Genomic DNA, 17,125 nt, shown 5'->3' on the forward strand with positions numbered 1-17,125 from the left:
AAATAATACCCATCTTTTTATTTAATTAACATCAGTAAACTTGTTTTGTTTTTTGTTTGCCATCTTGTTTTTGACTGGTGAAGACACTACTTTACTTTTTTTTTTTTTTGAGACAGAGTCTGAGAATTAGTCAATTAGATCCTCCCAGAAGGAGCTGCTGGCTTTACATCTGGTGAAAGAGGGGCAGGCATTTTGCAAGTGTGCATGGGACACACGGGAGAGCCTCTGCTTCCCTCTCATGGCACACATGCCAGCTGCTTGTTCCCCATCCCTTCCTGCCTGAGGAGGTCCAACCGGGCAGCTGAGCTAGAGCAGGGGGAGGGGGAGGGAGGAATGGAGAGGTCCAGACTCCGTGTCATGCCTCCGACGGAGGCCTGGCCCCGAGTGGCTTGGGCTCTAGGGCATCTCCCCATTATCTTCTTAGGGAAGATTAGAGCAAGACAGAGGGACCTTGCCCTCTATGCAAGGTGACAAGAAGTAAGAACCCAGGAGGATCAGCCACTCACAGGAAGGAGGAGGAGGGTTGGAAGGGGCAGGACAATTGTTTGGTCTTGCTGGACTTTGGGGGGCCTTTGCTGTCCTCTGCTACCCCTCGCCCTGGACCTGCACTGTGCACCTCAGCCATACTAATCCTCCCCAGTCTGAACCTCACAGGCCACCTTGGGGATGGGGACGGGGATGTGAGAAGTGGCAGCACTACTGGAGAGCCTGTATCAGAGCCGAGAGGCTCAGGCCAGCTGTACCGCTCAGAGCTGGGAGGCCGTAAGCCAGGCACTGTCCTCTACAGCCCAGTTCTCATCAGAACCACGAAGGGACTGGGCAATGGTCGTTAAGGTCCTCTACTACTAACCCACTGAGGTTCCAAGAAAGTCACTTCCCAGTGTAAAAGTCCTTCAACTGGAGCAGTTTAGTGAGTACATTCTCCATGAAACTGGGGGCCACAGACTGGCATCAGAGGAAACAGGATCCTAAGACCTTCCCACCTCTGAGATCCTGAATCCGTGAACCTCATCTGTGCTGGGTTTTCCAGGTGTGTGTCTTTTTGTGTATTAATTCTGACCTAATTAAAAATTAATAGACTTTACTTTAGAGCAGTTTAAGGTTCACAGCAAACTTGAGTGGATGATACAGAGATTGCCCATACGCCCCCTGCCCCCACATGTGCACAACCTCCCCCTTGTCAACATCCCGCATCAGAGTGGCCGGCACGTGTGTTAGAGTGGATGAAGCAACATGGATGCATCGTTATCTCCCAAAGTCCATAGTGTACACTGGGGTTCACTCTTGGTGTTGTGTGGTCGATGGGTTTGGACAAATGTACGATGACGTATCCACCATCCCAGTATCACACAGAGTAGTTTCATTGCCCTAAACAACTATCCATCCCTGCCTCCCCCAACCCCTGCCAACCGCTGATCTTTTTTCTGTCTCCCTAGAATATCATATCCTTGGGATCATACCTATGTAGCCTTTTCAGACTAGCCTCCCTCACTTAGCAACATGTATTTAAGGTCCCTTCATGTTATTTTGTGGCTAAATAGCTCATATCTTTTAATATTTCATTGTCTGGACGTGCTACAGTTTGTTTATTCATTCACCTGTTGAAGGACACCTTGATTGTTTCCAATTTTAGGCAATTATAAATAAAGCTGCCATAAACATTCATGTGCAAGTTTTTATGTGGGTGTAAGTTTTTGACTCCTTTGGGTAAACACCAAGGAGCAGGGCAGCTGCGGCATCATGCTGCTCTTTTATACACAGCCCATGCCCTCTCCCAACCCCCGCTGAGAACCATGGAAAGGCACAGAATGTGTCTTGCCCGCCTCTGTCTCCAAGACTTACACCTGAGGTCCTCAATAAATATCTATTGAAATGAAAAATTCAACTAGACAGTCACATCTCAAATTTTCCAGAACACTTTAAATTTCATTTTATTTTATTCTTTGCAACAAAGGTGATTTAATGTAAACACAACCAGATGAAGACTGCAAATGCTGTGTAAGGCTTTCCGTAGTTAAACATTTCACAAATTGGTTTGTTAAAGAAGCCCTTTGAGAGATGTTGATTCCTGCTTTGGGATTCCCAGGATGCAGTCGCTGGAGGGACGGTGAAAGGCACCTAGAGCTGGCAGCAGGCCTCGGTCAAGTCCTTTCCCACACGGGCCCTTGGTGTCCCCTGTGAAACAAACACAGGGGTTGGACTGGCTGACCTCCAAGTTCCTTTACGTGAGGCTGTTCCAGGAAGGCCCCTTAGATGAGCCCCCGTCTACTACGCTGGGAGAAGACAAGGGCTAAGAAGGCAGCTGTGTGGGGAGAAGGTCTCCACCAGCGACGGTGCCACTCGCAGGGTGGGGCCCCAGGCCCTGGCAACAGGACGGAAGAGGCTAGGAGCACCCTCGCCCCCTTCCACTGCAGATGACCCCTTGTACCTTTTATTTTTGCAATCTGTTCATTTGAACATATTGACCGTAAGAATATTCACGGAGCACTTACCAGGAGCCCTAGGCTCAGTGCTCTTAACGGACTGATTTAATTCTTATACAGCACAGTGATGGAGGGATTATCATCGTCCACACTTCTAGATCCAGTGCACCCCACACATATTTAGTGAGTGGATACCATACGCCAAGGCTCTGGCTTAGGGCTTCAGTAGTGAATAAAAGGGGCAGAGTCCCTGGCCTCGCACAGTAAGCCATCGAGATAAGTGAGCAGAAGGTGAAAGTGTTACTGAAGAAACAGAAGGGGAGCAGGGAGGGCATGGAGAGTGGTGGGGCAGAGTGGGGCTGACTTCCATGTGAGACACGGTAGCCAGGGTGGGCCTTGCTGAGAAGGTGAGGGCTCAGCAAAGACTGGGAGGAGGAGGGAGAGAAAGTTAGCTGAGTGGGTTTCTGGCGAAAGAGTCTTCCAGGCAAAAGGATCAGCCACAGTGAAGGCCCAGAGGGGGCTGTGTCTGGCACAGAGGAGTGGGGGAGTGGCGGAATGGGGACCGATGATGGAGGGCCTGGTGGGCCGCTTAAGAACTTGGGCTTTTCTTAGCCACAAATGGGGGGCCAGGCAGGGTTTGAGCAGAGTGACACCATCGCCCTGACTTCTCTGTCCAGAGGGGACTATGCAGAGGGATGGAAGAGCAGACACGCAGAGGCCCTTTGCATGCAGGCTGCCAGAGTCAGCCAGCAGAGACGGGACCAGGACGGTGGCTGGGACCTGCCGGTAGCAGTGGAGGGGTGACAAGGGGTGGGATTCGGGGTCTGCTTGAATGGTAGAGCCACCATGATTCCCTGAGGAAACTGGCACTGACTGTAAAGGCCTAGGACAGAAGCCCTTCCCTAAGCCCTGTCCTTGGGCAGCTCTGTGGGTGGCCCTTGGGAAATGGGGGTTCCAGGTCGGCTGCGTTTCCAGGTAGGCTGGTGATGCTGGGCTGTCCAGAGGTGGAAAGCACCCCACTCAGCTCCCCGTCTCCGGACTGCATGGGCCTGAATCCCAGTTCCACTTAGCCTTACCATCAAAGGCACCAGGGTGGTAACTTCCTACTGCACTCCCGGGAAGGTGACTTCCCAGTCACCTGGCCCAGCATTCCAGTTAAAGAGGAAGCAGGCAGAACCGGAAGCGCATTCGTGCCCAAGCACCCCCATACCCAGCCAGGAACTGGGGCCTGTGTCGGGGTACAGGCACAGAGCAGAGAAGGGGGCTCCTCTTAGCGCTGCTGAAGTAACGTCAGCCTACCCACCGAGCTAGCCGGTGTCGGCCATGCAGTCGCAAGGCCAGCCTTTCCTGGACACAGCACTGGCGCTGCACTCCGAGATCTGGGTAACGGAGTCCTGCTCCGCAGTCCTGAGCTACCTGAGGATGAGCACATCAGGAACCCGGCCAGGCCTCTGCTGCATCATTTTTAAAATGGAGACAAAGGGGTCTATCCAAGAGAGCTGAAAGGGAGCGCACATGTGAAAACCACTTTATAAACTAGAAAATGCCGCACAGAGGTCAGGCGAGTGCTCACAGCCTACGCCCTGGGGTGAGGGCATCAGACACAGTAAGGATGCCATGCTGGCCAGGTGGGGAAGTGACTCATTCTATCCAAGGGGGACAGATAGAGGCCTCAAAGACAAAAAGGGGTCTTGAAGAATGGGAGGGATTAGCTCAAATAGAGAAGAAAGGTATTCCAGGTAGAGGGAGTGTCATGGGTAAAGGCACAGTCTACAGCTGCAGGGAGGCCACCAGGAGCTATGGAAGAGTTTTGAGCAGGGGAGTGGCAGAATCTGATTTGTTTAGAGGTCACCCTGGCTACTGAGGAGAGTCAGAGTGGAACTGCTAGGGCCCAGCTGAGCAACACTGAGGCTTGGGCCAGCTGCACTCTCAGGGGAGAGGGGAGCCTGCCCAGGTCCCTGCAGTCAGGCTCTGTGTGGGGAAAGGCAGGGGGAAGTGAGAAGCTGGGGAGGGGGCAGCCCAGGCCAGGCTGCTGCTTGTCATGCGGCCTGGATTTCCAGCTATTGACACAGACTCTGACAAGGAAAGCAAAGGCCAAGAGAGGCAGAGACAAAGGGGCTGATTAAATCCTTCTTCCAGGGGGGTTGTTCAGCCCTGCCCTGGGAAGGCTGGCTGGAAAACCTGGACCACAGCCCTTTCCTCCAGAGCTGTAGGCCCAGTTAGAGGTGGGGCTTTGAAAATGGCTGAGGAGTTTCTGCACCCGCACCCCACCCCAGCTGACCCAGCTCCCAAACCCATAATGTTTTACTCCTCCCTTTACAACCAGCGTCACTTATAGGACCACAATTTGAGACTCAGTTTTTCATTTTCTAGAAGGAGGGCAATGATAGTACCCACTTCATCAGGTTTGTTATAGGTCAGGTTCCCTAAAGAACCCACTCTGAGAAGGAGCTGAGTCGCCAGATAAAATATAGGACATCCAGTTAAATTTCGTGGGGGCTTGGTTCTTCCCGTGTGTCCTGCCTCATTCCCGAGTTAGAAGTTCCAAGCCTGCAGCTGATGAGGCTGGAGAGAGCCTTCTCATCACTGGCTGCAGGAGGACCCTCGCATGCCAGCTGTGCAGGGCAGCCTGGTCTGGGCTCCCAGCCTCTCTGTGTTTGGCCTCCACAGGGACAGAGGCTGCACGCAGGTGGCCAACAGCCGCCCCCATGTTTGGCCCTTGCTGGCTCTGGATGAGCAAGACCCTCACCCTCTCACTGCTCTACACACACATCTGTGTCCCACTGAAAACTCACCCACCCTGCATGCTCCTTTTTCAAGGACTCCAAGGGCCCTCTGATTAACACTGACTTTTCTGGTAGCTGGGCCACAGAGCACAAACCATTTTCTGTGTTCTCTGGAATGTCCTGGCTGGGCACCTTTGTTCCTATCTGAAATTCTCTCTTCCTCTGGACTTAGCTATACCCAGGGCCACCCTCTACAGGCAGGTTCCCTGTCACCTCCACCCTTCTAGCCACTACTACTGCCCACACGACTCTATTTAGCTCTTAAGGCCCATGTACAGCTTGAAATTGGAGGGAGGGAGTCTGGCCTTTGCATGTCCCAAATGCAAGGGCTTCTCTTAGATTTCCGTACCTCCACAGGCATCCTGCATAGAGTATGCTTTCTGTAAACGCTCTCCAGGTATGCAGTCAGGTGCCATTTTATTCTCATTGTACCGATGTGGAAAGTGAAACCCCAAGATCCTGCAGATCCTCAGGCCTCCTGATGCCAGGCTACGCTGCCATGTAGTACCGATGAGTGGTCTCCTCTCTCCTCACCGTAGTGGCATCCTTCGTAGGAGTCTGAAATGGGAGTGGGGTGAGGGCAGGGGTCTTAGAGAAGCAAGCTCCTAGCTTTCCTCCTCAGGGAGCAAAAGCACCTTGTCAGGTGGCAAAACAAAGAAATGACCCAAGGAAGACCTTGGTTCAGGCCGTGGAAGAAGGAATGGGTTTTGTTACAAGTATTTTGTCATCTTGGCCCACTGGAACCTCTGTCCACCCTTTGAACTGAGCTCAAGCTCTACCCTTTCAGGAAGTCCTTCAAGGACAGCCCTTCTGACAATTGTCTTCTCCTCTACTTCATGCTTATACACACTTACTTCTTGTGGCTTGTAGTCTCAGAAATGCTATGGACTCTGCTGTGGTTGCAGACAGGTCTCTCTCTGCCTCTACCCCCCCCAGGGTTTAGCTTTTAATTGCCCCTTCCCAGTCCTTCCTTCCCCCAACACTTACCCCAGGGGTCCTTGGGCAGTAGGTATGTCCAAAGTTATCTGAGGATGAGATAAAGAATGGGAACTCCAGCGGGTGAAGGGACCACCCAATGACCTCAGGAGGACCTTCCTGAAAGCTCAGAGGACAGGAGTGGGGTGTCCCCACCTGGGCTTAGCCACAAATATATAGAATACAGTTTGGACTACTTCCTGATTTACTTCCCCTTAGGGCTGGGACATGAGACCTTTCTAGCCTTTACAGGTACTCAGAAAATGTTTGAGGAGTTGAATCACCCAGATGGTTCTACATTATCATCATGGCCACCATAGCTAACAGTTATTGGTCACTTACTATATACTCGGGATGAAGACAGCCAGGTTACTGTCAGGAAAGAGAGATACAAATACAGTTGACCCTTGAACAACACGGTTTGCACTGTATGGGTTCACTTTTATGCAGGTACTTCCCGATAAATATAATGCAATATTTTTGGAGGTTCACTACAACTGGAAAAATCTTGCAGATGAACCACATAGCATAGAGATAATCAACAAAATTAAGAAAAAGGTATGTCATGAATGCACAAAATATATGTATTATAGGTATTAGTCTATTTTATCATTTACTATCATAAAATATACACAATCTATTATAAAAAGTATACATTTCTCCAAATTGGGGCACACAGGCTACATGGTGCCATTTGCAGTGGACAGAAATGCAAAGAAATGTAAAGATGCAATATTAAATCATAACTGCATAAAACTAACTACCGCATATATTCTACTACTATAATAATTTTGAAGCCACCTCCTGTTGCTATTGCAGCAAGCTGAAATGTTTCAAATGTCCACTTAAAATGCCACGTGACACTAATCATCTCCAACTGAGCACTCTGTCTTTCCAGAAAAAGTCATCTCTCATGGTTCTCACGCATTTTTCACCATTGTTATTGCAATACCACAAACTTTGACTAACACCATGGGACCTATATGAAATTCCATTATGATGCTGTAAGTGCTCCCAAGAAGCAGAAAAAAAGTCATGACACTACAAGAAAGAGTTGAGTTGCTTGATAAGTATCACAGATTGTGGTGTGGAGCTGTGGCTGTCCCCCATTTCAGACAGACATTCACCTTGTAAACAGAAGATGTACACTGATATCAACAAATACAGTACATTAGTATATGTATATTTCCTCTTCCTTATGATTTTTGTAATATTTTCTCTCTCACTTACTTTAGTATAAAAATATAGTCTATGGTATGCAGAACATACAAAACATATGTTAATTGACTGTTTATGTTATCGGTAAGACTTCTAGTCATTACATCTTTGGGGAGTCCAAAGTTATATGCAGAGTTTCAACTGCACAGGGGTTCAGTGTCCCTAGCCCCCACGTTGTTCAAGGCTGAACTGTACTGAAAGGGAAAAGTAGAATGAACTCTTCAGAACTGGAATTGGAAATGTCAGTAAGAACTCAGAGTTTTCAATACATTTTGATACAGAAATACAGACTAATGTAAGCATGCACGTGTATTTGTGCATACACATGTGCTCCCTGCTTTGCTCACGGAGGAAGCTTGTGAGCAAGGATGACCCCAATAGCCCAAAGCACACCGGCCACAACACGTGTCCAGATCATGGTTTCCAAATATCATTCTCCCTTAAAAGGAATCAGGGCTTCTAAAAACATGGCTGATTCCAGGGATAGGGCAGAGAAAATACAACATAAGCTTGGAACATTGTTTTCTGCCAGAAGGTACGGAAGTACTCGAAGAGTAATGGGGAGAGACCAAAAAGACATGAAGTCAGCTTGAAATGGCTACACTGACCAAATCTGGGGGCATTTGCCTACCAAAATTGTAAGATTTCCCTTCACCCCTCTTTGTCGATTTTATTTATTAATGCATAATATGAGGAATGAAAGAATGAGAAAATAATCATTTGGCAACAATCACCATAATAATTTACTCAGGCAGGAATCAGCAATGAATGAAATGTTCAATCTAGGGCATGAAATTCTGAGCAGCAGCCAGATATTTACAGAGCCTCCAAGTACCTTCACGCAAGAGCTTTCTGAAATGCAAAGGGCAAATAGCAACTTTGCCACAGACAACCCCAGCACATCCTTCTTCACTAAATAATCAGAGTCAACATTGGCCAGTCATGACACCAAGTGACAACATCTTCTTCCAGATATGCTGCATTGAGAGGAACTCGGCATCACTTCTGTGACATTCCTGCCTGAATGCAGCATAACCTGAATCAAATCATGAGGAACCTTCACAGGAACCCAAACTGAGAGAAAACCTACACAATAACTGACCTGTGCTCTGCAAAAATGTAAATGCCATGAAAATCAAAGACAGACCCAGGTACTGTCCCAGATTAAAAAACTCAAAAGACCTGACAAATGGACGCAACACATCATGGATTGTGACAATCCCTAATCTTGAATTTTCTTTGGCTATAAAGGATATTGAGATAATTGGAAAAATCTGAAAAAGGTCTTATTAACTAAAAAAATATACAATGAGGTTTATATACTTAGAAAAAGGAGAGCTTTATATCTCATGAAGTATTTTCAACCTGCAGCGGTCATTCTGACAGGCTGGGAAACACGGCTGTCGCCTCAAGCCAAGAACACATGTTTCAAGGGATGGACAAAAGAAACACGATTTGTACTGAGCTGGATGGCTAAATATACATATTTAACAAGCTATTAGAAGAATCATGAATAGTAATGAGAAGACCTGTGCATGTAATTGTGCTTTACACCTGCCATCCCATGATGGCTGGGGACTCAGTTTTAAGGTTTTTCTGGAGTCCCCTTGGCGAGAGGCATCTGTTCAGTTAGCAGGAGCCTTAGGATTTTATTTTTAGTTCCCAGTCTGTAGATGAGATGTTAATATTGAACCAATTTTAATTTCTAGATTTCAACAATTATGATAAAGCTCTATAAGATCATATAAGAAGATAATTCCTTATTACAGGAGATACACAGTGACATAGTCACAAAAAAAGACAAATCAGGTCTGCAACTTACAAAGAGTTCAGAAAAAAGTGTATATTATATATTTCTATAGGTAGAAAGAAAAGAAAAGGCAGAGAAAGGATAAAGCCAATGTAGTCAAACGTTAACATTTGAGGGACGGTATCCAACCAAGAATTCTTTGTACTATTGCTATAATTTTTCTGTATGTCTGAATTTTACAAAACAGAATACTTATACAATGAAAAATACATTTTAAATATCAACAAATTGTAAGCCATGGAATAAAATCAACCATGAATCCATTTTGAAAAAAGTAAATGAATCAATTGAAGGTTTCATGAGGAACAGAGATATTTACATATCTCAAATTACCAAGCCCACAAAATCCTAATTAATTACAAGGTGAAAAAGTAACTTTACAGATGAGAGACTGGCAGATACCACTGTTACTGATCAATGCTAACACCGCCAGTAATAGGACAAGCCAGATTGTAGGTCACATGACAGGATGCAACGAGAACCTCACAGGATCACTTCTGTGATACTCTTGTCCAAAATGATATGGTCTAAACCTAATCATAATGAAAGCTCAGAAAACCCAATGGAGGGACACTCTACATTACTGGACTTTACTCTTCAAAAGATTAGAGGTAGTGAAGGTCAAGAAAAGACTGAGGAGCTGCTCCAGACTGAAAGAATCTAAGAGACAGGACAACTAAATGCAATCCATGGATCTGAATGGGATTCTATGGTTACCAAGGACATTATAGACAATTAATAAAACTTGGAAAGAATCAGACCATTTAATAATTGCATGTATTCATGTTAACTTTCTGATCACCAAGACTGTATTGCAGCTACGTGGAAGGTCCTCACTTGTAGGAATACCCACTAAAGTAATCAGGGGTGATGGCACAATGCCACCAATTAATGCTCAAATAGTTCAAAAACAAAAAGCTCTCTGTACTAAAACTTGGAACTTTTCTATAATTTTAAGAATATTTGAAGAAGTTAATAAAAAATAAACAAACAGATAAAGTAAGAAACCTTAGGCAAATTTTATTTTTCCATGAGGAATAAGTCATATAAATCAGTGCTTAAAATTAAAATTCTGCCAGTTCAGTGGTACTGTAACAACTGTTATAAATGCAAACATCGACAGTGACCACAGTCCCAGTATGTCGATATGATGTCTGTCTAAGCATACAGTGATGTCTGTCACTATATATAGTGATAAAAACTGGAAAACAGAAATTAGCCATCAATGTATGCCACTAATGTATTCTTGAAAACTTGCTTGTTTGGCTGATTAAGCAGCAGACACTTGGGCAGCCTGCATATGCTCAATGATACTGGTTTTCATTTGTGAGGTCTCCTCGAAAGTCTCCCAGTACAATATAATTTCTCCTTAACATCAGTACACATCTTCAGGATGCTTTTCAAATTAGATCTTCATGCAGATCTGACTCATCAGAAGATCCTAGAGCAGCAGCTCTATAGGATCTAGATTCCAATTCAGCAGCATGTGGAAAGAAAAAGAAAGAATTACATTCTTTCCCTAAAGATTTCATACTAAGTGTAAGTCACTAAAAATAAGTTGAGAACTTTATCAGGGTTAATAAGAATGAAAAATATGTATGTATGACTACAAGACAAAATGACTATTAAATATTATTTGCCCACAGTAGCACACTGAATTAACTGTGATTGTGGTTAAGTGTCAGAGCTCTGGTTTTCCCATTCTTCATTCACTTATTCCACAACCATGCTGAGAAACAGGCAGTTTCCACACAGAGTCACAGATACCATGACACGTATAAAACTGGACACTATTGGAACACACACAAGGGCCATCTGTCCAAGTTTTGTGTCAATACTGTAGACTTTATGTGGAGATGAATGTAGGTTGAAACCTGAAGGACAAGGACAAAGTGTGCCAGACAGAAGGAAGTGGCAAATGCAACCAGCTGGAGCTGAGGAAGGACTTTCTTCTAAGTCCTTCTTAGGACTTCTAAGTCCTTGTGCACTTACTTCTAAGTAGTCTAGTTTGGTGAGATGCTAGAGCAAAGGGGGAGAGGAGGGCAAGTGGCAAGAGAAAAGGCTGAATACCTTGACAGGGAGCAAACTGATTGGGGAGTTTTTATCCCGTGCCGAGGAATATGCAACTTTTTCTGAGGGCAAAAGTAAACCAATAACATAGGAAATGACTGATTTAAAATGTCACCTGTCAAGTGATTGCTTATGAACTGAAACGGCTGTCCCATTTTGGCCATAAACCTGAGAAGTTGAGGAGGGTTTGGTTATTCTGTGAACAGTTTCAGCCTGCCTCTGGACACTTCCACAGGGATGCAGGAATGAAGTGTGGAGTCTGAAAAAAAGCCATACAGAGATGTCATGAGATGTTCTTAAGGCTATGGAACATGATGAATTCATGAGGCATAAGTATGCTCTTCAGTACAAATGTTTATGTTTTCACATCTTTTACTAGATGTGTCTAAGAAAAAATACTAAATGTAGTATCTATTAACCAAACAATGGAAAGGGATATCATTTGCTATATAGAGTTATATTTTCTTCTAACTCCTGCTGCATCTGAAATAAGTCTAATATTATTTAGAATGTTTAAGTAAACAAGAGACATTATCATGGGAATCATATCTCACTTACAAACTTTGGCTTTTAATACATGTCCAGACTAGACTTAACTTGAGGCTTGCTTCAACACAAAAATAATCCCATAAATGAAATACAATTCCTACTTCTTTTACATTTACGTAATAGAAAATATATACGTATAATGCTATTTAATCTCATAAACATACAATTATTATGGCTCTATTCTTGGATATCCATCATTCCAAAAGGGTGATGTTTTCTCTTAATTGTACAAACGGTGGACGATTCAAGTCATATTCTAAAATGAATATGTAATTCTTAGCAAAACCCTGCCTTTTATAAAAGGTTAAACCATTTTTCAGTGTAATGGATTTTTCCTTAAAATTGACTTTCCATTTTCCACTATTATAAATTTAAAATTTTAAGAAATGTTCTACGCTATTAACTTTTCACCGCAGAATCTTAAATACATCCATGAAGAAGGTACTACTGTCACATTATGTGAAAATTCCATCGGCCAAGAGGAAGTAAAATTATTAAGCTATCTGTATTAGGACTAACATTTCTTTATTCATATGGCCACAAAGACTGCAGAAAATTTGCTTGAAAAATAGATAAGTATAGGTTAGAGCCAGTTTTCAAACTTAGTTTCTTTGATTCATGGCTCTCTAGAATTAGAAACAGGGAAAATAATATACAGCTCTTCCAATTGTAGCTGCGATTTCTTTCCAGAATTGGTACCAACTGATTGAAACATCTAATTATAGCTGTATTTATCTACTTAATTATGAAATGGGTGGGAATATCTCAAACTACATTGCAAGCATCCCCCTCTAGAGGGAGGGTTCTTACTGAAATCTTTTGTAGGAAAGGTATTTTCTCCCTGAATGCCCAGAACCGGGTCTGAAATAGTATAATGAATATAATAAATACTTTCTGATGATAATGATAATATGATATCCAGTGCCTGTTCAAATTTTTGAAAACAGGTTTCCCAATATTTTGAGAGACCGTTTTCCATAACATTTCTGTGACAGTAACATTACAGACAGCACTTATAAACTGAATAATGTGACCAGACTATTACTAGCCAGGTCTTGTAAAATAACTCAAAACCAGATAAAAGGAGAGGGACTTAACGAAAGAATCTTACATAAGCATTAATAAACACAATGTCAACTGCAGGTTTTTACATGAATGACTTTAATTAAGGAAATACTACTGTAACTATCTCTTCTGGGGTTAGAGACAGAAGCTCAGAGAACAAACGGACAGATCCCAAATGCTGGCAGGAGCCACTCTGGAGGTGCCCTCCAGAGGCTGAAAAAGTGGGTCTGGAGTGTTGATGGCTCCACTTTTCTCCTGGCTGGTGGCAGGCCGGGGGAGAGGGGAGTGTTATCTACATACACAAGTGAACATTGGCCAACATTAAAGGACATTTTAAAAGTTCTTTGCATTTTATCCTTCCTTTTACCTTAAATCACAGATTTTCTTCTTAGTTCCCTTAAAAGAAGTTCAGACTTATTGTCCTCAATGGAATGACAATACAGTGTCTGGCACAGATTATGGAAAACAAAAGGACAGAAAAATGTCTTGGGGACATTAATCCCTGTCCTATTCAGTTAGACAAGGGTTCCATCCGTGGCTTTTGAGGTGTGTAAAGCAATAGCTTAGGAGAAACTGAACACTGCCAGGTGAAATAAAAAAAAAAAAATTCAGTTAAGCTTATGCATAATGCTAATTCAAAAACCATGCTAGCTTCTTCTGGAGTAAAACACATATTTTTAATAAAAGTGCTTCTGCTTTCCCTGTGGCCTCTCTCTGTTTGTCCAGGTGGGGATTATGTCTCAGGTGGTAGAGGTGGGTTCAAGCCCAACATTAACAAGGCAGCACATCTACACCTTCATTTGTATCATTCCATTCTTAAAAGTATAAGGTGAGAAAATTACACGCACGTGAACAATATGCCGGCATTTTTTTGCTAATTGGAAGGATTCCCTCCTAACTGGTGATTTTCAAACTATGTCCCACAGAAATCTGAGGTCCTACAGAGGACACTGCAGGGTGAAGGGATACGGAAGTCACAACTTCAGAGCCCCCAGCCCTCCTTTAACTAGACAGCTCTACTTCTATCTGCCCTATGTGAAACGGTTTCATGCAATTTCTCTAAAAAAATGACAAGTTATATTTCTTACATAATCTTTTAAAAATGTCTGAAATGCTGTGATTTAGTCAAAGTCCTTAACATTACATAAAAGGCAACAGGGGCTCAGAGAGATTGCAGCCTGCCTGAGCTTTACTCTGCTCTGATTTCTTATGACATGAATTCAGGTAAAGAAAGAAGGTTGAGGCCTCATTTAACACAGGTCTATGTTACTTTTCTCCACATTAAGGAGATAACAAACACAGCATCAAAACTAAATGGCAGGGTACATGGACTGAAATGAATATTTTAATAACAATGATACACAATGAAAACTAGCTGTTATTTTTGATGGATTTTGGTTCAAACAACTGTTTGAACAAAATTTTTTTTGAAACAATTTTTTTTTGAGAGAGGTCCTCGCTGTGTTGCCCAGTGGAGTGCTGCGGCTATTCTTAGGCACAATCATGCTGCCCTATGGCTTTGAACTCCTGGGTTCAAGTGATCCTCCTGCCTAGGCCACATGAGTAGCTGGGAGTACAGGCATGCACCGCTCTGCCTGGCTTTTAAAATTTTCTTCCTAATCAAAAATGGTCAAACATTAGACGAATATCTTCAACTTGGTTAAGTATAGTTCAACTGTTTTTTTCCTTAGCGTTCTGCAATTGATACAGCTTTTCATTGTTGAATTCATCTTGAGATCCTCAGAAGTGGATTCTTAACATGAGTGAAATCACAGGGTTGGAGTGGAAGGTCCTTGTTACATCTTCATGAGAGCTGGGGACCATGTTGGCATTATACAGTATTCTGAGGAGGAAGAGTATAAGGAAATCTGTTTGGTTGTAGTCACTGTTTAAAGACTCTTGATGTCATTGCCAGCTTAGTCATCAATCATTCGAGTGAATGCCATTTTCAAAATTTAAATAGTTCCTTGATTTATCTATTTTAAAACTGCTGCATGATCGCCCTGTAGTAGGTACAGTTTATAATAATTGGGATAAAAATGCTGTAAGATAGCAATTAAGGATATATTCTTATGTAGCAAAATGACAAACTTTTAAAAACAGAAATTTATCTTTTTTAATATTTTGGAGTGTTTATTTCATAAAATTTATTTATCTGAGCTTCCTTTAAATAATAAACATGCATATGTGGTTAAGTATCTGGATGCCAATCATTCACTTATGATTAATGTTGGAAAACTTGAGATGGTGCGGGAAATCTTTCAAAGCGTTATCAACCACAGCCAAGCTAAAGTCAGTTAGAAAGGAAGCAAAAGCACCTGTAAACATACTTTAAGTTATTAGTCCATAATATTCAATTTCTAAAATCTAACTTAAACACAGCTTCTAAGGAAATTTAAAATGTGCCAGTTTAGTTTTGTTTATTGAATAACATTAACAAATGGGTATCTGTTGAAAATAAGAGCTGTAAGGACTTCCATAAAACTATAAAATTTATCTTTCCTCTCTTTATGAACACAGATAATTATGACCCTTTACTTAACAAGCATAAATCAATTAAACAACTCAGTATTTCACCAAATTCAAAAGAAGTATTCTATCAGAAATCTGAAACCCAAAGGAAAAAGGTGACATAACTAACTGTGATCAAGTTGTTCTTCATGTCATTATTTGAAGTTCATGGGCAGGAGGCAGGGACCATTAAGTTTTCATTTGGAATCAATTCTCTGTCAAGACCTAAACCGTTATTAAGAATGCCACCACGAGCTGGCGGTATGACTGGCCTCAAGGCCTGAGTGGTAAAAGCAGATCTGGCTGCTATTAGTCTACAAGGAGTTTGTTACTGAGCTCTGCTGGTCTCTCACTCATTCTGGGAGATTACAAAACACAAACGCTCACTATTTCATTTTTTCCTAAATGATTGTACTTTTTAAAAAGTTATCTTCAGAAAATGGAATTTCCCATTAAACAGTGTTGTAATTCTGAATATGTGTCAGAGAGCAAGTCTAGTGGATGTAGTTATAGTTTTAAAATTGCTCTGAACAAGTACACATATCCCTATGGGAATTTTGAAGACAACAAGTAACTCAAACAAAGTAAGGAGGGGAGGGAAATGGCTATCGATGATGTATGGCTTAACAGGTAATACTTGCTGCCTTCTGGAATAGCTCTACTTGCAAGATTCTTGAAGATGCCGTTAGAAATACTTGTATTTAAAGGGGAAGTGAGATGATGCATACATTTGTTTGACTATAACAGCCATTTCAATATGTATAAAGATATCAACACATCATGTTGTATTCCTTAAGTATAGATAATAAAAGACTAAAAACTAAAAAAAAAAAAAAACTAGAAATATTTGTATTCAGTAAACCAATTTAGAGATTTAAGAAAAACATCCCTCAAAGACATTTTCAACATTTGCTTTCACCACCCTTGTGCATTTCACTCATCATGTGGGGAAAATCAAGCATTTGGCACTGAGGAATAATTCAGAGCACCAAGTCCAAGGGGAGCATGAGATAGTGGAGCTGGTGATCAAAAAGAACTAAGGCAGCTCCAAAGGCAGTGAGCTCCTCACACCATTACCCAGGCCTCAGAGGGGGGCTGCCCTTTGTCATCCATACACCGGACCCTCAGACTGACCAAAGGATTATTTTTAACCACCTTGTGAATTATACTTTCTTTCTTCCCTACGTTAGCCATTCCCCATTTCACACACATGACTTTATTTAGAGTGGAAAAACTATAAAATATTGCTGGTCTCAAGGCACCCTCTACTGATAATTCCAAAGATCACCATCAAGGAAGGTTCATGTACTGAGTGCCTGAAGGTGCCAAGAGCAGCAGGAGGAGGAGGAGGACTTAACCCTTTCAGTTTACGTGGTCATCTCCCAAAAACATAGTTAAACTTATTAACATTTCTAATGAAAGGAATGGTGAAAAGCAATTATAGAACAGTTATCACTGTCTCAATTATAAAGCTTCAAAAATACTTAGCTGAAAGGCTAACAGACTAGGTTAACTACATGAGAATAATAAGGGGTTTTAAAATCAGAAGAAAGTGAGAGCCAAAGAGTCCTGGATGAACATTTTAAAGGTAAGTTCATTTAACTGTATCATTTTCCAGAATTATAGTGTCTAGTTAGCTGTCACATCCCGCCAATCTCATGAACTTGTCCCACTAAAAATTATGCTTTCAAGTCAAATTAATGAGCTTACTTTCTATG

The 17,125-nt window shown here is 42.6% G+C and overlaps 1 long non-coding RNA gene across 2 annotated transcripts; it reads right to left on the minus strand.

Moving 5' to 3' along the window:
* Positions 1–1,900: 1,900 nt before the first annotated feature.
* Positions 1,901–11,569, minus strand: LOC123627269. Of its 2 annotated transcripts, XR_006731227.1 has the most exons (4): positions 11,398–11,569; positions 6,197–6,234; positions 5,559–5,767; positions 1,901–2,175 (listed from the first exon to the last, which is right to left on the minus strand). It is a non-coding gene; the product is annotated as an uncharacterized LOC123627269 (long non-coding RNA). The 2 variants fall into 2 exon arrangements; XR_006731226.1 differs by lacking the exon at positions 6,197–6,234 and having other exon boundaries at positions 11,398–11,564.
* Positions 11,570–17,125: the final 5,556 nt, after the last annotated feature.

The sequence above is a fragment of the Lemur catta genome, chromosome 24 (genome assembly GCF_020740605.2).
Source record: "Lemur catta isolate mLemCat1 chromosome 24, mLemCat1.pri, whole genome shotgun sequence".
Taxonomy (NCBI): Eukaryota; Metazoa; Chordata; class Mammalia; order Primates; family Lemuridae; genus Lemur; species Lemur catta.